The sequence below is a fragment of the Hordeum vulgare genome, chromosome 5H, assembly GCF_904849725.1.
Source record: "Hordeum vulgare subsp. vulgare chromosome 5H, MorexV3_pseudomolecules_assembly, whole genome shotgun sequence".
Taxonomy (NCBI): Eukaryota; Viridiplantae; Streptophyta; class Magnoliopsida; order Poales; family Poaceae; genus Hordeum; species Hordeum vulgare.
The window spans coordinates 347,314,348-347,336,886 of record NC_058522.1 but is presented as its reverse complement, the minus strand read 5'-3'; positions in this window follow the sequence as shown (position 1 = coordinate 347,336,886).

The window sequence follows — 22,539 nt, the reverse complement described above, 5'->3', positions numbered from 1 at the left end:
TATCATTAGGCTCATGTTCATCACCAGATTGTGTTTCAGCATCAGAAACAGAGGCATCGTTCGGAATCAGGTGTAGCAGCAACAGGGTTGCTAGCGTGCAGGTTCCTATCATCTGTCTTCTTCTTTCTAGGATGACTAGGTGCATCAGTGCTAACTCCTTGAGGATCTTGTTCAATTCTCTTCGGATGTCCCTCAGGATACGAAGGTTCCTGGGTCATTCTACCGCCTCTAGTGACGACTCTGACAGAATTGTCATTCAACTCATTTAGCAAGTCATTCTGAGCTTTAAGTACTTGTTCTACCTGAATAGTAACCATAGAGGCATGTTTACTCAGGAGCTTAAGATCATTGACGTTTCTGTCCACACAAGCACTTAAATGACTAAGCATACGAGCATTCTGTTCCAATTGTCTGCTAACATAATCGTTGAAACTCTGTTGTTTGGCAACAAAGTTATCAAATTCATCCAGGCATAGGCTAGCAGGTTTATCAAAAGGAATATCACTCTCATCAAACCTACGCAGAGAATTTACTTCTACTACCTGTATCGGGTTATCGAGACCATGGATCTCTTCGATAGGTGGTAGATTTTTGACATCTTCAGATTTAATGCCTTTCTCTTTCATAGATTTCTTAGCTTCTTGCATATCTCCGGGACTGAGAAATAGAATACCTCTTTTCTTCGGAGTTGGCTTAGGAGGTGGTTCGGGAATAGTCCAAGCATTCTCATTGGACAAGATGTTATTCAATAGGATCTCAGCTTGTTCTACGGTTCGTTCCCTAAAAACACAACCAGCGCAACTATCTAGGTGGTCTCTATAAGCATCGGTAAGTCAATTATAGAAGATATCAAGTATTTCATTCTTCTCAAGAGGGTGATCAGGCAAATCATTTAGTAGTTGGATAGGCCTCCCCCAAGCTTGTGGGAGACTCTCTTCTTCAGCTTGAGCAAAGTTGTATATTTCCTACAAGGCAGCTTGCTTCTTATGGGCAGGGAAATATTTTTCAGAGAAGTAGTAGACCATATCCTGGGGGCTACACACACATCCAGGAGCAAGATAAGTGAACCAAGTCTTAGCATCATACTTTAGCAAGAAAGGAAACAGCTTGAGGATATAGTAGTGGTGGATCTTTTCCTCACAAGTGAATAGGGTGGTTATATCGTGCAGTTTGGTAAGATGGGCTACAATCGTTTCACACTCATAACCGTGAAAAGGATCAGATTCGACCAGAGTGATTAACTCAGGGTCGACAGAGAATTCATAATCCTTATCGGTCACAAAGATAGGCGAAGTAGCAAACTTTGGGTCATATTTCATCCTAGCGTTCAGAGATTTTTCTTTCCACTTGAGCAATAGTTTCTCAACATCATAGCTATCCTTACACGCAAGAAAGTCCTCAGCTATCTCTCCCTCCATAACATAACGTTCAGGCATTTCAGGCATAGGAGAGCTAGTTCTAGCAGGCAAAATAGCAGGTTCTACTTCAATAGTATCAGCAATTTCAGAAGTATCATCACATCTAGCAGCAACTCTAGCAATTTGTGCATCAAGGAATGCACCTAGTGGCAAAGCAGTATCAGGCATAGCATCATCAGGCAAAGTAGTATCAAGCATAGCATCATCATAAGCATCATGGGAAGCAGAAGTAGCATCATCAAGCACATGCGACATATCAAGATTTCTAGCAGGAGGTGATGTCGCAAACTTACTCATAACTGAAGGTGAATCAAGTGCAGAGCTAGATGGCAGTTCCTTACCTGTCCTCGTAGTTGAGGGCAAGACTTTAGTTCTTGGATCTATCGGATTCCTCATAGTGACCAGCAGACGTAAATCCCAAGTGACTCAGAGAATATAGCTGTGCCTCCCCGGCAATGGCGCCAGAAAAAGGTCTTGATAACCCACAAGTATAGGGGATCGCAACAGTTTTCGAGGGTAGAGTATTCAACCCAAATTTATTGATTCGACTCAAGGGGAAGCGAAAGAATATTCTCAAGTACTAGCAGTTGAGTTGTCAATTCAACCACACCTGAAATATTTAGTGTCTGCAGCAAAGTATCAGTAGCAAGGTAGTATGATAGCATCAGTGGCAACAGTAACCAGTAGCAGCAAAGTAACAGCAGTAGCAACAGAGTAACAGCAGCAGTAGTGACAGTAGTAGCGGCAAAGTACGTAGCAAGGACCAGTAGGAAAAACTCGTAGGCATTGGATCGGTGATGGATGATTATGCCGGATGTGATTCATCATGTAACAGCTATAACACGGAGAGATAAGTAACTAGCTCCCGTTCGTCAATCTAATGTAGGCATGTATTCCGTATGTAGTCATACGTGCTTAGGGAAAAGAACTTGCATGGCATCTATTGTCCATCCCTCCCGTGCCAGCGGGGTCCTAATGGAAACTACGGGATATTAAGGTTCTCCTTTTAATAAAGAACCGGACCAACGCATTAACACTTGGTGAATACATGAACTTCTCATACTATGGTCATCTCCGGGAGTGGTTCCGGCTATTGTCACTACGGGGTTGTCGGGTCATAACAAAAAGTACGTGACTACAACTTGCAAGATAGGATCTAAAACACACATATATTGGCGACAACATAATAGGTTCAGATCTGAAATCATGGCACTCGGGCCCTAGTGACAAGCATTAAGCATGGCAAAGTAGTAGCAACATCAATCTCAGAACATAGTGGATACTAGGGATCAATCCCCGTCAAAACTAACTCGATTACATGATAGATCTCATCCAACTCATCACCGTCCAGCAAGCCTATGATGAGATTACTCACGAACGGTGAAGAGCATCATGGAATTGGTGATGAAGGAAGGTTGATGATGACGATGGCGATGATTTCCCCTCTCCGGAGCCTAGAACAGACTCCAGATCTGCCCTCCAGAGGAAGAACAGGAGGTGGCGGTGCCTCCGTATCGCAAAACACGATGAACTCTTCTCCCTGATTTTTTTCGGACGAAAGAGGTTATATAGAGCTGGAATTGGGGGTGGTGGAGCTCCGAGGAGCTCACAAGCGTGCCAGCCCCAGCCAGGGGGCGGGCTTGTGGGCTCCTGGCTCCGTCCCTCCAATAGATTCTTGCGCCAGTATTTTTTATATATTCCAGAAAAATTCCACGTAGATTTCCAGGTCATTCCGAGAACTTTTATTTCTGCGCAGAAACAACACCATGGCAATTCTGCTGAAAACAGCGTCAATCCGGGTTAGTTCCATTCAAATCATGCAAATTAGAGTCCAAAAAAAGGGCAAAAGAGTTCGGAAAAGTAGATACGACGGAGACGTATGAGTGTATTGTCGAGGCCTTCCACAATTGTAGCAATTTCGATCACGACTAGATGAACGCTTCTCTTCATATCTTGAGTTGGATCTTCTCTCTTTGCCTCTTATCTTGTAGAACTTGTTGAATTTCCTGACCATGAGGCTTATCTCTTTATTGGTGACAAGGTTGTCATTTCAAGTAGCGTGAACATCACTTGAAGCTTTGTAAGCACCGCTTGACTTGTTGCGCAACTCTTATTTATCCTTGAGTGACATTATACGAGCGACAATCCTTCCAATGACTTCTGTTGACTTCAGATCTTTGTAGTTTGGCGTCATTTGGATCAATGTGCACACAGTGTCGTACTTTCCATCCAAGGCTCTAATTATCTTCTTTATGATGAATTTGTCGGTCATCTCTTCGCTTCCTAAGCCAGCAATCTCATTTGTGATGAGAGCAAGCCTAGAGTACATCTCAGTGACTCCTTCACCATCCTTCATCTTCAAGTTGTCAAGCTGACTTTGTAGCACATCACATCCAACTTAGATTCCCCGACACATTCGATACCTTCGTGCATATCAACCAAAGTGTCCCAAATTTCCTTGGTATTCTCAAGACGATTAATCTTGTTGAACTCTTCGGGGCATAGGCAGTTGAATAGAATGTTGCATGCTTGAGCGTTGTAATGCAACATCTTCAATTCTTTCGCAGTCACTTCACGATACCGTTTCCTTCCATCACCAAATAATTCACCTTGCAAACCAACACGAACAACAACCCAAACACCGGGGTTATGACCAAGAATATGCATTTTCATCTTATGCTTCTGATACTTGTGATCTGCATTGGGTTTTCCATGAAGATGAACGGGTTATTGCAACACAATGTGGGTAAGCATTTCCCTCGGTTATGAAACCACGGTTTATCGAACCAATTGAAATATCAACCACAACCGTCTTCAACGGCTGCACACAAAATAACAAACAACTTGCAGCCAACGCGGGCAAGAGGGTTGTCAATCCCCTTGTACTTGTTGTTTGCAAACAAGTGAGGTGTGTAGATACTTGTAAATTTCAAAATAAAATGAAAACAAGTAAATGACAGCAAGGTATTGAAGATTTTGTAAATATGTTGTGAATAGACCCAGGGGCCATAGTTTTTCCTAATGGCATCTCTCATGAAAAATAGCATACCGTGGGTAAACAAATTAGTGTGGGGCAATTGACAAAAAACAGATAGTTATGCGATATTCACAGCAATGTTCTTGTGTATATAGGCATCGCATCCATAAACAAATAGGCTGACTCCTGTCTGCACCTATTACTATTACTCCACTCATCGACCGATATCCATCATGCATGCATGGAGTACGATGACATGATGTAGACAAACTGAACTCAATCAATATGTATAAACCCCATCATTTTATCCTTAGTAGTATAAAAACAAAGATGCATCTTGTCCCCTTTCTGTCACTGGGATATAGAAATTCGCCAGGTTGAACCTACTACAACGCACCCCTCTCATCGAAGAAATATCAATCTAGTTGGCAAAACTATTTCAATAGATTGGAGAGAATACAAAGCTATCATAATCATGCACATAAGAATCAAATTAGTATTCAGAGAAGATTCAAATATTTATCATGAATAACTTGACCATAAACCCACAATTCATCAGATCCCAACAAACGCACCGCACAAAAGGAATTACATCACGAGGATCAAAGCGAAGATGCAATGATCATTGTATTGAAGATCAAGAGAGAGAGATTGCCATCTAGGTACTAGCTATGGACTCGTAGGTCTGTGGTGAATTACTCACCCATCATCATGAGGACATCAAGGTTGATGAAGAAGCCCTCCGTGATCGATCCCCGCCCCAGCACGGTGCAGGAACAGAGCTCAAGATGGCCTCCCATCAGAACACAGACTTGCGACGGTGTAAAAAGTGTTTCACGATTCCTTTTGGGTTTTTTAGGTTAATTGAGAATTTATAAGCCAAAGAACGGAGTTGGGAGGGCCTCGAAGGGCCCATAAGCCAATAGGGTGAAAGGATCGATATGGTTGACTAGAGGGGGGGGTGAATAGGCAACTACCATTTTTTAGCTTTTCTTAACAAATAAGGATTAGCAACATAAAGGTACTCTAAAATAACACTAGGTGAGCAACCTATATGATGCTACTTACAACGAGTAGAGAAGCAAGTAAGAGATACTCTATAACAATAACAAATGCAAAGTAAAGGTAAGAGATAACCACAAGTGGAACCAATGAAGACGAGGATGTGTTACCGAAGTTCCTTCCCTTTGACAGGAAGTACGTCTCCGTTGGAGCGGTGTGGAGGCACAATGCTCCCCAATAAGCCACTAGGGCCATCGTATTCTCCTCACGCCCTCGCACAATGCAAGGTGCCGTGATTCCACTATAGGTGCCCTTGAAGGCGGGGACCGAACCTTTACAAACAAGGTTGGGGCAATCTCCACACAAAGCTTGGAGGCTCCCAACAAGACCACGGAGCTTCACCATAATGGAATGTGGCTCCGAGGTGACCTCAACCGTCTAGGGTGCTCAACCACCCAAGAGTAACAAGATCCGCAAGGGATTAGTAGGGGGAATCAAATATCCTTTGGTGGAAGTGTAGATCAAGGCCTTCTCAAGCAATCCCTAGAAAATCAACAAGGTTGATTGGCTAGGGAGAGAGATCGGGCTAAAATAAGCTTGTGGAGCAACAATGGAGCTTGGAGGGGTTAAAGGTGAGCTCTAGGAAGAAGAAGATACCTTTATATAGTAGGGGGGCAGATCCACCCGTTACCCACCTACCACATAAATGTACAAGCGGTACTACCGCTCCTGGAGCGGTACTACCGCTCAGCTTCTCACCAACCACAGTAGTACCGGGATACTACCGTGCCACCACCTCCTTGGGAAAAGTATGCGAGAAAAAGCCCGTCAGCGCGGTAGTAAATTAATACCCTTGGAGCGGTAGTACCACCCTTGGAGCGGTAGTAAAAAACTACTACCGCACTTCGGGCGGTAGTACCGCTCCTGGAGCGGTAGTAAAAGTTTACTACCGCACCTGGGGCGGCAGTACCGCTCTTGGAGCGGTAGTAAATATTTACGACCGCTCTAAGAGCGGTACTACCGCTGTGCCAGCGGTACTACCGCTGGTACAACGGTACTACCGCTTACCCTTTTCGCATAGGCATAGAATCCACCCTTTGGGGCTCCATTGAGGCCAAACTGTAGGTGGGTGCATGAAGTGTGTGCGTGAGGATTCCACCCAAACCTTTCCGATGCGGACCCCCTCTTAATGAGAAGACTTCCCTATGACTCAAACTAGGAGGAGAAACGTAGAAGAAAATCCGTCTTTGAGAACCTCCGAGGGGTGTCGAGTCATCTTGTGCCTAGAAGAGAATATTCTGAAATGCTGAGGACACAAGATTAGTCTGCACAACAATTGTCATCAATCACTAAAACCACTTAGGAGAAATATGCCCTAACAATCTCCCCCTTTTTGGTGGATTGATGACAATGTTGGATTTGCACAAAACAATATAGATAGGTAAATGCAAACTCCAAAGATATCACAAGGGGACTAGTTTCCTCTGGGTATGTGCATACCAACAACTAACCACAGAGAGAACACTCCCCTAGATTATATAGACTAAGCCATCCTTACTACAGATGTACGAGAGATGTAAGAGTATTGAAGCATGGCAAAACATGTGAGCAAAGGAATACTGGCACAAGATACTATGTCTCACAGGCTAATAACAAGATAGATAAAACTGATAATACTAAGACAAAAGATAAGGAAGATAAAACATATATCTCACATCATGATAGGGTCTGACGACTCATAGTCTCAACCATAAAGCAAAAGCAACGAACGAAAGCAACAAAGTTTTATCAAACCAAATAACCAGGAAACCTAGAGAACGAGCAAATCCTACACTCTCTCCCCCTTTGGCATCGGAACACCAAAAAGGCAGAGAGGAGCCCTATGACCCAGGTGGTAGAAACATCAGTCGGTGTCCTCCTCATCACGATACTCCTCATCTGAGTCATCGTCGGTGTCCTCCTCAGATGCAGCCCACTGAAACCGGTGCTTCGCCATCAATTCAGCCTCCGGGGTGATCTCGCGCTCAGAACCGCTGGAGAAGGGAGGTCAAGCTTCCTCATGATCAATTTGTCGCGCTGGCGACTCTCTTTCTGAGCAACATGGGTCTTGTACTAGCCCTTGGCATGCATGCAGAACAAGGTCTTCATCCTGTCGGTGAGTCGTGTGGCCCATGATGATTCCGCAGAGGCAGACATGTGGGAACCCTCACCCTGTGGGTGAGCCTCTGGAGGGGCCTCATCCTCAGCATCAGCCACATCCTCATCAGAATCTCTTGGGGCAGCAGGACGAGAGGAGGTGTTTGCCCATTTGTCCTTCTGGCGCAGTTTGATGGGCTCATGGCAGACCCAATCAGGAGCAAGAAACTCAGCCCCGGGTAAATTCTTGGTCCAAGTGGTGTTGATTAAGTAAAACAGATAGGGACCGTAGATTGGGACCTTACGGTTGATGACTGCGGAGTACAGCTCACTCCACATGACATGAGAGACATCCAGGGGTTGACACTAACGATTCTTCCCCTTCCGACACATTAGGAGCATGTCTACCAGGTGAGAGTGAACCTGGTCCTTGTTGCCAACTAGGGGAAATAGCGTGTTGCGAAAAATGTGGTGCATCACATCCAGAAAGGGGTTCATGACATAAGATACCTCGCCAGCAGGGGTTTGCTTCACAGAGAGGTAAGGGAGCAGCTTCTCCTTGGCAGTAGCTTGAGGGTTGGCATGGGGGCGCAAGCCAACAGGAGTATTAAGCCCTCATCTCTAACCTAAAGGAGATCCATGAAGTCCTTCCAGGTAGCAGTCAGCTGCACACCATTGGTCAACCAAGTCATGGTACGAGCATCATCATGGTGAAAGTGAACTATAGAAAAAAGTGAGCCACAATCTCAATGTCAAAGTCTTGGTGAAACGAGATGAGGTCTGCAATATGAAGTTGTTCCACCATAGAGATAGCCTCCCCAAAGTAAGACATGTCCTTCTTCAGGTGATCAAGATCAATCCACTACACCAATACGTAGAGATTCTTCTTCGATCTGAGAACATCTTCATAAATCAAAAACTGATTGCGATTCCAAAACAGTTCACCATCAGGGAAGGTCTCCCTATTGCTGGCATAGGGGTTGAGCTTGCGACGGTGTTGAAACTCAACAAGTGGCATGGTGTTCCAGTTGACTGAGGTCTTCTTCGGAGCAGGCTTCTTGAAGCTGCGCTTGGGGGCATTGGACCCTTCGGATGGGTCTGAGGAGGGACGCTTGGAGCTGGCAGTGCGAGGCGGGTTTGAACGCCGGGAACCACCACGTGGGACACGCAAGAAACACACAAAACACGAAAGACAAGGAAAACAAGTCAAGGAAGAGATCAAGAAGGACCGGAAAACCCAAATAACACAAGAGAGAAGTGTGTGTGCACAGAGGGGAGCGGTAGTACCGCAGATGAAGCGGTAGTAAAATTTTACTGCCGCTCTGGGAGCGATAGTACCGCCCACAGGGCGGTAGTACCACTACTGGAGCGGTAGTAAATTTTTACTACCGCTCTACAAGCAGTAGTACCGCTCCTCGAGCGGTAGTACCGCGCTGCGAGGGGCAGTAGTACCGCATGGGAGGCCTAGTCACAGATCTAATCATGATTTTTGAACAATAAAACTTGTGAATGAAGATCTAAAACCTCAGATCTGGAACCTTTGCACTCCTAGACACACACACCTCCTATGCCAAAGAATCATACCAACCAAAACTGCCAATAAATCTCAATCACGGTGCCATGAGACCATATGCCCCTAACCCTAGATTGAATCAACAAGAAAGCACAAGAACGCAGATGAGGGGCAGTACCGGGGTCCATGGCGCGTGGGGAAGAATCCCACCGGTCAGAATCGGAGGACGATGGCCGGATAGGGAGATCCAGCAATGCCTTTGGGCAGTTCTTGAGGAGAGGAGAGAGAGAGAAAGATATGAACTCGGGGCTGAGGGGAAAGAAAAGGGCCTCCCAGCCCTTTAAATAGCCCCTAGGTCGAGGCGGCGCGGTACTACCGCGGTCATCGCGGTAGTACTGCTCCCCAAGCGGTAGTAAAAAATTACTACCGTGCTGGGGGCGGTAGTACCGCTCGGTAAGCGGTAGTACCGCTCCCCCAGCGGTAGTAAAATTTTACTACCGTGCTGGGGGCGGTAGTACCGTGCTCTAAGTCACAAAACAGCCAAAAAATGAGCTCTCTACTCCTTAGGTGGTAGAAAAATCTTGATCAAGCCAAGAGAAACAAAACACAGGAACAAGGAAGGATCATTGAAAGAAAAAGAAACAACACAGAGTCTCCAATGGAGAGGGCGGCGACCGAGGCCACCTATGTTTGAGACAAATGGTATGACACCGTGAAGAATTATCCTTGGGTTCATGACCATAGCTCGTCTTTGAAGCACAAGTGCCATTTAATAATAGCCAAAGTGAAAAGACTTGATCGATTTATGCATAATGGGGGGAGGGAAGGTTCATTGAGAGAACAACACCCCCCTATGTCCATGCCTACATCTAGAGGAAGATGTAATGTAGAGTGAGGTGCAAAGTGCCTAGTTTCAATCCACATTACTTGAATCAATGATATTTAGCTCATGCCTTAACTCCCGGAACCTTGCTTCATCTAGGGGCTTAGTGAAAATATCTGCAAGTTGCTCTTCAGTGTTGATGAAATGAATCTCAATATCACCTAGCTTGATATGTTCACGAATGAAGTGATGGCGAATATCAATGTGCTTGGTCTTGCTGTGTTGCACCGGATTGAGGGGAATCTTGATAGCACTTTGATTGTCACATAGAAGAGGCACTTTGTCACAAGTGACACCGTAGTCCTTTAAGGTTTTCCTCATCCATAGCAACTGGGCACAACAACTTGCAGTTGCTACATACTCAGCTTCGATGGAGGATAGTGAGACACAATTCTGCTTCTTTGAAGACCAACTTACCAGTGAACGACCAAGGAATTGGCATCCTCCAGAGGTTGACTTCCTCTCCACACAGTCTCCTGCCCAATCTAAGTCAGAATAGCCCACTAGGTTGAAGCTTGCTCCTTTGGGATACCATAGACCAAAGTTTGGGGTATGAGCCAAATATCAAAAGATTCGTTTGATAGCCATATAATGGCTTTCCTTTGGTGCGGATTAAAACCGTGAACAAATCCCTACACTCAACATGATATCCTGTCTAAATGCACAAAGGTAAAGAAGGGATCCAATCATGGAGCGATATACCTTTTGATCCACTGCTTTACCATTGGGATCACTGTCAAGCTTGCATCTTGTTGGCATGGGAAACTTGACCGGCTTGACATCCTCTAGCTCAAACTTCTTGAGCATGTCTTGAGTGTACTTGGCTTGTTTGATGAAGGTCCCTTCTAAACCTTGTTTGATCTCGAACCCGAGGAAGAACTTCAACTCACCCATCATAGACATCTCAAATTTCTCGGTCATCAGTGCAACAAATTCTTCTTTCAAAGATTCGTTAGGAGAACCAAAAATGATATCATCAACATATAGTTGGCATATGAACAAATCCCCTTTGACCCTCTTAGTAAAAAGAGTGGGATCAATCTTCCCAATTTCAAACCCATGATCTTGTAACAACTTAGTAAGATACTCATACCACGCACGTGGGGCTTGTTTAAGGCCATAGAGTGCCTTATTAAGTTTGTACATATGATTGGGGAGCTTGGGATGTTCGAACCCCGGGGGTTGTTTGACATAGACCAACTCATTTAAAGGACCATTAAGAAAGGCACTTTTCACATCCATTTGTTGCAATTTGAAATTATGATGACAAGCAAATGCAAGCAGCATGCGAATAGATTCTAGACGAGCAACAGGGGCAAAGGTTTCACCGTAGTCGATACCCTCGACTTGGGAGTAGCCTTGAGCCACCAATCTTGCCTTGTTTTGAATCACAATCCCATTGGCATCTTGCTTGTTTTTGAAGATCCATTTGGTCCCGATGACATTATGGTCCTCCTTTGGTCTTGGCACTAAATTCCAGACTTGATTACGCTCAAAGTTGTTGAGTTCTTCATGCATGGCCATAAGTCAATCCTCATCATCGAGTGCTTCGTGTACCTGTTGAGGTTCACAATACGAAACAAACGCGTGATGCTCACAATAATTCCAAATTTGTTGACGAGTGGATACTCCCCTTTTTAAACTACCAAGCACATTCATCATAAGATGTGACTTGACTCTCAGCTTGTTCGCAATCTTGGTTGCGCGACGTTCCAAGAGTTCTGCATTGGATAACTGGGAGCATCGACTGGATTGCTTTGCTTGCCCTTGCGTTTTGATCCTCCCTTGGCACCAGTAGCATTCTTAGGCTCCGTGGAGGGGAATTGAGAGATAGCATCTTGATCAACTTGATCTTTGACTTGAGCAGGTTCACTGGTTTGTTCTTGTTCTTGTGGTTGCTCTTGATCTTGATCTTGTGCTTCTATTTGGTCTGGATCATGTAGTTGCACTTTATCTTGATCTTGAACATATTCGAAACCTTGTGAAAGCACTTGTACATCATGGGACACATCACCATCTTTGAGCAATTGATCTTGTCCTTGAGCTTGTTCAACTGGTTGAGGGTCTTCTCTTTGTTCATCGGAAGCGTGTGGGGCTTGTGAGGATGATGGCTCCACTTGAGTAGAGCATTGTCCTTCTCCTTCGGCCACAAGGGGTTCCTCAATGGTGAGTATTTGACCAATCCCCATTCTTCTTATGGCTTGGGGAGGAATTTCATCACCTACATCCCAAAGACCACTTTGCTCCACTTGGGAGCCATTATTTTCGTCAAACTCCATGTTACAAGTCTCCTCAATGAGCCCGGTGGACTTGTTGAGGACACGGTAAGCATGAGAGTTTGTAGCATAACCAACAAAGATGCCCTCATGAGCTCTAGAATCAAATTTAGCTAAACGTGCACCTTTCTTGAGAATAAAACACTTACACCCGAATACCCAGAAGTACTTGAGATTGGGTTTGTTTCCGGTGAGAATCTCATATGGGGTCTTGTTCAAGCCTTTGCGGATATAGAGCCGATTGGACGCATGACATGCTGTGTTGATGGCTTCGGCCCAAAAGTTATATGGAGATTTGAATTCCGCCATCATTGTTCTTGCAGCGTCCATCAATGCCCGATTCTTCCTTTCCGCCACACCAGTTGAGGGGTATATGGTGCTGAATATTGATGTTTTATTCCATCATCACCTAGAAACTCATCCAAGGTGTAGTTCTTGAACTCGGTGTCGTTGTCACTTCTAATCATCAAAATATTTGCTTCATGTTGACATTGAGCTTCATTAGCAAAGTTGATAACAGTTTGTTGAGTCTCACTCTTCCTCTTGAAGAAATATACCCAGGTGTATCTTGAGTAATCATCAACAATCACCAAGCAGTACTTTCTGCCCCCAAGACTATCAAATGATGGGGGACCGAACAGATCCATATGAAGGAGCTCCAACGGCCTCTTAGTGTAAATGAGAGTCGTTGGACGATGAGCAGTTTCATGAATCTTTCCTTCAATGCAGGCACTGCAAGCACGATCTCTGGCAAAACTCACATTCGTTAGTCCACGAATATGGTCCCCTTTGAGGAGACTTTGCAAAGATCTCATATTGACATGAGCTAGTCGGCGATGCCAAAGCCAGCCCACATCAACTTTAGCCATTAGACAAGTCGCAGTCTTAGTGGGTCGCTTTGAAAAGTTCACCACATAGAGACCATTTTCGACATATCCAACATAGGCTACTTTAAGAGCCTTGCTCCACAAAAGGACCACAGTATCAAGATTAAAGAATGTGGAAAAGCCCATTATTGCAAGTTGACGAACCGAAAGTAAATTGTAAGCAAGGGACTCAACAAGCATGACCTTCTCAATGGATAACTCTTGAGAGATGACCACCTTACCAAATCCCAATACCTTTGACGATGAAGCATGAGCGAATTGGACATGGGTGGGCATAGATGGGGAAGGATGCACATCCACCACTAAGTCCTTGCTTCCGGTCATATGATTTGTTGCTCCACTATCGAGCAACCATGACACCCCACCGGAAGGAAACTCCTGCAATAGATCAAGGCTTGGTTTTAGGTACCCATTTTTGAATGGGTCCTTTAATGTTAGAGACAAGGGTCTTAGGAACCCAAATATCACATTCAATGAACTCATAGTAAGAACCAAAAAATCTGGTATAAACATGCCCATCACCAGCATGACATAAAACATAGGAAGGATTGAGTTTGCCGGCTGTGTTGGTAGGAATGGTTTTGCCTTTTTTGACGCTCCCATTTTCCACCTTGTTCCTGTTCACCTCCTGAGTCCCTTCGCCCTCTTTGACAAAGATGTCCATGAGGGTGGGGGATCGGTTGTTCATGTTCTTCCTTTTTCTTTTAGACTTGGATGTAAGTCCAAGTCCCTCCTTTCCTACCACACCCCTTTGATTGCTCAAAAGGTCGTTCAGGCTCTTCTTGCCTTGGATGCATGACACAAGGCCCTTCTCAAGTTTATCCTTCAACTTGGCATTTTCCTCCACAAGATGTACATGCTCACAACAAGGGCTAGTTGTACAAGCATTATCAATTAAAACAAAAGGCGGACAAGTAGAGATTTCCTTGGTAAGCTTTGCTTGGAGTTGATCATGAGACTCTTTCAGGGAGAAATGACTACCTTTCAAGACCTTGTGAGCCTTGTCAAGTGTGTCAAAATCCACTTTGAGTCTTTCATGGTCAACCCCAAGAGCATCCTTTTCAGACTTAAGCATACGAGTAAGAACTGTAGCATGATCTAGTTTCTTTTGCAATTTAGCGCAGTCATTGTTGTATGACTCCTCAGGAGCCAAACGAAGAGTGCGCTCCTTTTCTAGTGCAATAGATAGTTCAACAATCTCATCGGCATAGTCATGACTATGTCCTTGCATCTCAGAGATGGTCTCCTCATGAGACTCGATGAGGTCATTAGCCTCACCCAGTTGTTCCAAAAGAGCAACAAAGTGCCTTTTGGTTTCTCCTTTGATAGTACACAGAAATTTGTCAAGATCATGCTCATTAAGTTCCACAACATCACTATCATCAACACAATTCAACAATGAGGGAGCATTAGTGATGTTGGTCTTAATGTTGGGTGTTACCTGATCGATACCTTCGGCCATGAGGCACTTGGCGATGTGATTATCGTTGGGGGCGTTGAAGAGAGACACATTCTTGGGAGAAGGTGTGGCAATAGCGACAATCGCAGTTGCCACCATATCATCATCATCGTCACAATACCCTTTGGATGGGGTTTCTTGACAAAGTTGTTCTTGCTTGGGAATGAGTTTGTTTTGTCTTTGCAAATGAGCTTGCCTCCGTTGTCTTCCCTCTTATCATAGGGGCATTCTGCCACAAAGTGGCTCACATTACCGCAGTTATAGCATTTCCTCACTCGTTGCTTGGGTTTGAACCCACTTGAGTTGTTCTTGGTGAAGTTGGGTCTTGAGTTCCTCTTGTTGCCCCAGAATTGCCTTGACACAAGAGCCATGTGCTCATGATAAGCATACTTAGTGTCTTCAGGGCAGCTCTCCTCTTCCTCATCCTCTTCTTCTTCTTCTTAAGAAGCAACCTTTGCCTTTAAAGCAAGGTTAGGTGAAGCTGTCTTTGACCGAACTCGAGCAAGTGCATTGTCAGCGGTCTCATTCATGATTGACATTGCAATGAATTCATCCAACACCTCACTAGAAGACAAGGAGTGGAAATCTGGTCATTGGCGAATGACTGATGACATGGCTTTGTTGAAAGGCATGATGGCCTTCAGAAACTTGCGCTTGATCCATGTGGCATCCACATCCTTGCTCCCATGATCCTTGGGAGCAACAGCAATAGCAGTCACCCTTCGATAGAGATCACGAGGGTCCTCATCTTCCTTCATCACAAACTCATCGGCCTTATCAAGTACCACTTCATAGTTTGACCATTGAATGCTTGAGCTTCCCTTGTACATCACCATAATGTGCTCCCAACAGTCCTTAGCCAGAGTGAAGGGGCGTAAGTGAGGAAGATCTTCAGGAGGTACTGCAGACTGTAGAATAAACAATGTGGAGTGCTATATTGATTGTCCGCTTCTTCTCTTGGAGTGAGGTTGCTTGGGTCATGAGGATAGTAGCCTTGCTCGATGATTCTCCATAAATTTGTTGAGCTGTGATTAAAATGAGACTTAATAGAAAACACCCAGTTAGCAAAATCACCCTTAACAAGCTTAGGAGGAGGACCAACAGGGTTAAGACGCGGTGTGGGAACAGGTCCTCCATAGACCATGGGAGGTGGAATTGAGGCATAGGTTCCAGTCCCATCCTTTTCGAGAGGAGAGGAAGGTTGCATACCTTTAGCCGCTTCCTTAGAGGAATTGGCCTCCGAATCTGTGTTGGCGGGTTTAACCACCAATGCCGGTTCGGGTGAACTTCTAATTCCCTCAATTAACTCTTTAAGCATGGTCTTGACTTCGTTCGTCAAGGACGTCTTGAGAGCGGCCATAGCTGTATTCAAGTCATCTCTTGTGATCAAAGTCAAGTCCATGGCCTCGGGTTGCCCATGGGGAACTCCCTCTTCGCCTTCCATACTCTTCGGGTGGTGAAACCCTTAATAAAGAGACGTGGTTCTGATACCAATTGAAATGATCGATATGGTTGGCTAGAGGGGGGGTGAATAGGCAACTACCAATTTTTAGCTTTTCTTAACAAATAAGGATTAGCAACATAAAGGTACTCTAAAATAACACTAGGTGAGCAACCTATATGATGCTACTTACGACGAGTAGAGAATCAAGTAAGAGATACTCTACAACAATAACAAATGCAAAGTAAAGGTAAGAGATAACCACAAGTGGAACCAATGAAGATGAGGATGTGTTACCGAAGTTTCTTCCCTTTGACAGGAAGTACGTCTTCGTTGGAGCGGTGTGGAGGCACAATGCTCCCCAATAAGCCACTAGGGCCACCGTATTCTCCTCACGCCCTCGCACAATGCAAGGTGTCGTGATTCCACTATAGGCGCCCTTGAAGGCGGTGACCGAACCTTTACAAACAAGGTTGGGGCAATCTCCACACAAAGCTTGGAGGCTCCCAACAAGACCACAGAGCTTCACCACAATGGAATATGACTCCAAGGTGACCTCAACCGTCTAGGGTGCTCAACCACCCAAGAGTAACAAGATCCGTGAGGGATTAGTAGGGGGAATCAAATATCCTTTGGTGGAAGTGTAGATCAAGGCCTTCTCAAGCAATCCCTAGAAAATCAACAAGGTTGATTGGCTACGGAGAGAGATCGGGCTAAAATAAGCTTGTGGAGCAACAATGGAGCTTGGAGGGGTTAAAGGTGAGCTCTAGGAAGAAGAAGATACCTTTATATAGTAGGGGGGCAGATCCACCCGTTACCCACCTACCACATAAATGTACAAGCGATACTACCGCTCCTGGAGCGGTACTACCGCTACCTAGAGCGGTACTACCGCTCAGCTTCTCACCAACCACGGTAGTACCGGGATACTACCGTGCCACCACCTCCTTGGGAAAAGTATGCGAGAAAAAGCCCGTCAGCGCGGTAGTAAATTAATACTACCCCACTGAGGGTGGTAGTACCACCCTTGGAACGGTAGTAAAAAACTACTACCGCACTTCGAGCGGTAGTACCGCTCCTGGAGCGGTAGTAAAAGTTTACTACCGCACCTGGGGCAGCAGTACCGCTCTTGGAGCGGTAGTAAAAAATTTACTACCCCTCTGAGAGCGGTACTACCGCTGTGCCAGCGGTACTACCGCTGTCCCTTTTCGCATAGGCATAGAATCCACCCTTTGGGGCTCCATTGAGGCCAAAACATAGGTGGGTGCTTGAAGTGTGTGCGTGAGGATTCCACCCAAACCTTTCCGATGCGGACCCCCTCTTAATAAGAAGACTTTCCTATGACTCAAACTAGGAAGAGAAACGTAGAAGAAAATCCGTCTTTGAGAACCTCTGAGGGGCGTCGAGTGCCTAGAAGAGAATATTCTAAAATGCTGAGGACACAAGATTAGTCCGCACAAGAATTGTCATCAATCACTAAAACCACTTAGGAGAAATATGCCCTAACATAGGGCACCCCCATGTCGCACCGGGTTGACTTGGGGGGCCCTCGTGTGGCCCCAACCTTCTTCCCACGCTTGGTGGTCTTCTTTTGGTAGAGAAAAAAATCTCCAAAATGTTTCAAGTCAATTGGACCTCGTTTGTTATGGTAACCCTGAAAAGTGAAAAAATGCAAAAAACAGGAAATGACACTCGGCACTCAGTCAATAGGTTAGTGCTCAAAAATAATATAAATTAGTATATAAATACCTAAAAGGTATTCTAGAATGATAATATGTTAGCATGGAACAATAAAAAATTATAGATACGTTCGAGACGTATCAGCTTCCAACTACCAAAACATGCCATACTCTCCTAGGTTGTGAAACCAATGCAATGGAGACCAAAGCTCTCATACCACTTGTAGGATCCGATGTATGGATAGAGGGGGTGATTAGACTACTTGACCAAATAAAAATTTAGCTTCTTCCCAATTTTACTTGTGGGCAAATTTTAGTAATTGTTGTATGTCAAGCACACCCTACACACGCAAGTCTAAGAGTATAGTAGAGGAAAGTAAAGACATGCACATGTAAAATAGAGGGTAGGGATAGGAAGATCAAACGCAAAGGTTGACACGACAATTTTTGGCGTGGTTCCGATAGGTGGTGCTATCGTACGTCCACATTGATGGAGACTTCAACCAACAGAGGGTAACGATCGTGAGAGTCCATGGAGGGATCAACCCATGAAGGGTCCATGGAGAAGCAACCTTATCTATTCCATCACGGCTTACGTCCACGAAGGACTAGCCTCACTCGGGGTAGATCTTCATGAAGTAGGCGATCTCCTTGCCCTTACAAACTTATTGGTTCAACTCCACAACACGAAGTAGGAGGCTCCCAAGCGACACCTAACCAATCTAGGAGGCACCACCCTCCAAAAGGTAATAGATGTGGTGGTACGATGAACTCCTTGCTTCTGTGCTTCAAAAGATAGTCTCCTCAACACTCAATCACTCTCTCACAGATTTGGCGTGGGTAGAAGAGATTGATTGGGTGGAAAGCAACTTGGGGAGGCTAGAGATCAAGTTTCAAATGGATAGACTGGAATATCTTGATCTCAACACATGAGTAGGACACTCTCTCACAAAATTGGATATGTCAAGTGTATGTGTTTTCTCAGTGCTTCCTCTGCGAATGAGAGGTGGTGGATGGGTATATATAGGCATCACCAAAAATCCATCTGTTACAACATTATTGCCCAACTCGGTGAAACCGAAGTGAAACTTGGTGGCACCAACTTGTACAAAATGTGGCAACTTTTGTATTCTTAGTCACACCCACATGGGAATCTCGGTGGTACCGATATGGGTGGCCTAGGGCAGTTTCCAAATCTCGGTGTGACCAATTCCAAAACTCAGAATTTCTGATTCTTGAAAATGGCATACCAGAAACTTGGTCGTTGATTTCGGTGGCACCGAGATGCTAGGGTTTGGCACAGGTTTTGTCTGAGAGAAAAATCAGTATGGCCGAATGGAAAATCTTGGTGGCACCGATTTTGATGTTTAGGCTTTGGACAAAGAATTTTGTGGGAGAATGGATGAGTATTTTTGGTGGCTATCTCTAAGCACTTGAGCAACCAATTCATCGTAGATACTTCATTCCTTTCCTTGCATTGAAGGGTTCTTCTCACAATCCTTAGCCAATGCATCTTTGAACTTTTCTGAAATATACTTATATAAACTCATTAGTTCAATGACACATATGTTGTTATTAATTACTAGAACCACCTTAGGGAGAAGTTGTGCTTTGAGACGATCCTTTTCATAAAAGTGCCATGTCTGCGCGTCGCCAGCAAACCCTGCGCCTCCGTTGGTGTGAAAGATAGTTATCATTTTTAAATAGGTAAAAAATGGAAAAATAAAAATGAAATGAATTTTTTTAGGAAAGAAGCAAAATGAAAAATAACAACAAAAGACTGCGACAACGTGGGCTAGATCAGTCACCCGCCTCGTATGCAACTACGCCGCTAGAATTGAAAATGGAGGGAAAGAGGAGGTTTCCATGGGTTATTAGAGAAGAAAAGGAGGGGTTTCGCCTTGACATTGTGTGCTCTCGGTTATGGTATTTGTTACTAGATTTAAATTGGAGATGCGGTTGAGTTTTGGTGTAAATTTGGGGAAGTTTAGAACATGGTAAGTGGTCAAAACAGTGAAATCCATTTTACTGCAAAGGTTATTTTCTCCAGTTTTACCCAAGTTCCACAAGGGTCTACTAAGTGAAACTTGGCTGGGGTGAAGAGGGAAGGAAGTTCAAGCTCTAGGAATTTTATGAAGAATTTGAATCTTGAAATAGTTCAACCCTAGGAATTAGCAGAAAGTATGGTTGTTTGGATAAGATGCTACACATAACCATGTGGTGAAAATTTTATGGGATGATCAAAATTGTCCAAAGGGGACTTGGGTATTTTTAGCAAATATGGAATAGCATAAGTAATTTTCCCTATTTAAAATCCATTTATAACTTTATAAGAAGAATTTAAAATGAATAATTAAATAAAATTCAAATCATTTTCTAGGGTAATAGTGGTCTTATATATATTAGACATGATAAATGATTTTCCATAAACTTTTGTTTAAAAAATAAATACATGTAGTTCAAAAAACTATTTTGGGATTTTAAAAGAAAATTGTTTTAAATATTTGTTTGGCGAAATTAAATTTGTATGAAGATATTTTTGGGGTTTACCCATATGGTATGATCATTGGGAAGAGTTTGGTCATAGTGTGGGAAGGGTTGCTAGAGGATTTAATTTATATTAATTAAATCAAACAAAAACACCCAATAAAAGAATTAAAATAAACACTAAAATCAAGAAGGCAATGCTATTTTCAAGAAATTTTAGTGCCCTAATTATTGATCTTAAATATCTTAAGTCAACTCATGCAAAAACTCAACGTGTGGCAATGGACAACACAATGTAACTTGCAACTCGGAGCTGACCATGATATAAGTGCACGCTAATTTAGGACCTAGTGTAGTACCTGGGCAATCATGTTATCCACCATAAGATCTTCATACAAGAGAGTGTTAGTTGTAGGTTATTGCTCTTCATGTTTATTGGCCTTATGTTAAATGTGCGATAAATATTAAAGAGACCATGTAGTTGTAAATAATCCATGTGTTTGATTCTTAGGTTACCCTGATTCTAATGAGTTCAACATCTTCACCAGATACATTACTTCCTTGGTTTGGAAGGTTTGGAGGTGAAACATTGCCATCAACACTAGGTGGGTTTGTAGGCAACACACTTGGCTGTGCATTTGGTGGCGGGAGTCTTGCCTTCAAGTACTTGCACCCCTTCCTGTTATGACCTCTCTCACCAAACTATGAGAAGTTATCGCACCATGGCTTGTGATTTTCTTCCCGCCTCTTATGTGATCAACCTCTTTCAGTGCTCACCTTCTTGTAGTTGATGGCCTTCCTATATGCTTGTGGTATTAAGGTGGTTCATTCGGGTCCCATAGATGCCCCCCAATCTGACTTGTTCTTGCAAATATAGGTAATGCATGCATATGCCTTCTTGAACATTTTCTCTAAGTAGCATGGATCAACCATCTATAGAGGATCAATTCTGTCATTCCAACAACAGGACACTACATGTGGGAATGGACTGCATGCTTTCTGAATTCTTATGTAGGTACATATTCTTTTGTTCATGCCCACTATGTATTTTGTCCATCTATCACCTACTAGAAATAGTCCATCTCCCGATCCTTCCACATAGCAAGTGCTTGCTAGTTTTGTTGCCTTCTCAACCTTCTTTTCAATCTTTGCGCAAATCACCTCGCCATTCACCACACTCAATTTGCTTAGTGTAGTGCCTTGTCATGAGTTGTGTGTAGACACTATAAACCATTGCAACAATTGACAACTCTTGTGCCTCACAACTGCATCTATTGATGTCACATGAGTCTGAACAAACCTTTAATTAGAACACAATAAATCTACAGAGCAGAAAATAACATGACAAGAATATGTTCCTTGTTGAAAACCTCACGAATGTTGTTGAGTAGTACATCACATTTTGGGAGATCACTCTGAGATGCCCTTACCCAAGTGTATGCTTCCAATTCAAATAGCCATTTGTGTGCATCAACATTGATAGCTATGATTTCTTCCATGTTTTGTTCATACTTCTTAATGGTGATGCTCCTTGTTATCTTCCATGGTTTATTATTTAGAATATATCCTTTGAAACTCTATTGGAAGTTCTGCCACATATGTCTGACATAGAACATGTGTCCTGAATCATGAAACAATTCACTAGCAGGATTTACGAGCCACTACACACTACATGCAATACAACCAAGAATACATTAGCACAACAACTAGCTAGGCAACGAACACAACAATAAAGACCATGATGAAACAAAAAGAAACTACCTTTTGTTTGTGTGATGTTATAGTCCATGGTTCAGTGTTGATGATGCCAATATCCCTTTTAAGTGTATCAAGAAACCAGTTCTTATTTGGTGTGTCCTCCACTTCAACAACATAAATGGCTAGAGGAATTATGGAGTCAATTGGATGTACCACTACGGCACAAACAATCGTCCTCTATATGTAATACTAATATGACATCCATCAAGAAAGTTCACTAGCACGCATCACCGAAAAATCCCTCTCTTGCAAGCATCCACGACGTGTATAGTTTGGTGAACTCTGCACTTCTATCAAGTGACGCATAGAATGATGAACCAGGGTTGCTCCTCCTTATCCCATTTCATAATTCTAGAGTTGTGTGTACTACCCTTCTTCATCACCATGTACTATTTTCATGGCCAGCCTCCTCGCCCTCTAAAACTTCATCCTTCCTGGTGTCACATGCCATTGTTTTTGAACAATTCTTGAGCATTTCATCATGTTCATACCTTGGTATGCCCTAAAAGCTCTTCAAATATTTATGTGCAAGGAATGGAGGAGTGAAGGCCTTGATATTTCACTTCTTGCTACAAGTGTGCTCATCCACATACCTCTTGATCATGAATGACTTTGTCCTATGG